The sequence below is a fragment of the Echinops telfairi genome, unplaced genomic scaffold, assembly GCF_000313985.2.
Source record: "Echinops telfairi isolate 266 unplaced genomic scaffold, ASM31398v2 ScPeMD7_7471;HRSCAF=8509, whole genome shotgun sequence".
NCBI lineage: Eukaryota > Metazoa > Chordata > Mammalia > Afrosoricida > Tenrecidae > Echinops > Echinops telfairi.
This window is the reverse complement of record NW_022111375.1, coordinates 629,287-630,692: the sequence shown is the minus strand read 5'-3', so window position 1 is coordinate 630,692 and position 1,406 is coordinate 629,287.

The following is a 1,406-nucleotide window of genomic DNA, read 5'->3' as shown; positions in this document are numbered from 1 at the left end:
GCCGGGGGTCGAGCCCCGCCAGGGGCGCCCTGGAGGGAAGGCCTGGCGCCCGCTGCTGAGAAGACCAAGCGAGGCCCCGCGCTGCTGCCCGCTGTGGAGCCGCGGTGATTGGCGAGGGCTGGGAGGGTTCAGGCTGTTGGAGCTGCCCAGCAGGCGTGACCCGCCTGCAGCCCACCTGCCGGCCAGTCGGACGTGGAGGACACGAGCGTGCGGTTCCTGAGACTCGGCATCAATGGCGGCGAGAACCTGGCCCGCAGTCATGGGAGACAAACCACACGGCGTGAAGTCACAACGGCTGCGCGGTCACCAAGGGCCCCGCGGGGCTCCCACCTGCAGGGGTCCGTCCAGACACGGGCCGTTTAAATGGGGGGACGGGGGCTGCTGCAGACACGCGCCTAGGAATACACTGGCTTAGTCTCATGGGAGCAAACTCATGGCCATCGAGTGGACAGCGACTCTGCAAGACGGGGCGGAGCTGCCCCTGGGGGTCTCCCAGCTGTCCGTCTTTGCAGGAGCGGACAGTCTGCTCTTTCTCTGCTGGTCTCAGGGATCTTGGGAAACAGGTCCAACCCAGACAGGGAGTTCTGGTAGCATCTGCTGAGCCCGGGAATTGGGAATTGGAAGCAGACAGAGGTCAGCTCGGAAGGTCAGGGTCACTGTTTGGGGTGGAGTCCAAGGAGGTCATGCGGCTCCATCGTCTGAAAGGACACAGGACACACATGCGGGCTTGTTGGTTCTGACGCACAGAGACCCTGCTGCTGACCACAGAAGGACCCTCTGCCCGGTCCTGCGCCGTCCGCACCATCGTCCCCATGGCTGTGCCCACGGCTGCAGCCACTGTCCATCTCCTCGTGGGCCTCCCTCTCGGTCGCTGCCCCTCCACCTTACCCAGCAGGACGTCCTGCTCCAGGGACTGGTCTCTCCTGACCACACGTCCACAGTCTGTGAGACCAAGTCTCACCGTAACCACTGGGCAAACTCAATGTCTTTCTTCCTCCTCCTCCTTGCTCTTGTAGTTTCCGTGATTTAATATTCACATAATGGGGCAGGCACATCATCTCCTGTCAACTTGAGTGCAGGGGTGGGGTCTGGCCTGTCAATCAGGCCGTAGCCAATGAGGCCTCTGTGTGGGCGTGGACTTCTTTCCCCTGAGGGTTCTGGGAACTCCTGTCCTCCTCCCCGGAGGCCGGACACACATTCACTCTCTGCAGGACATTGCAGCTGACGAGACACGTGGGTGGAGCCACGTGCAGACCACGCCAGTGCTGAGGTGCTTCCACTGGATCCACAAGACCTTCCACCCACTGGCCTGTGACCTTCCTGCATTCGGCGTCGTTGCATGTGCTGCGTGAGTCTGAAGAGGACTTTATACACTGGTCTCAGACACGTGGGCTAATATCGGCCTT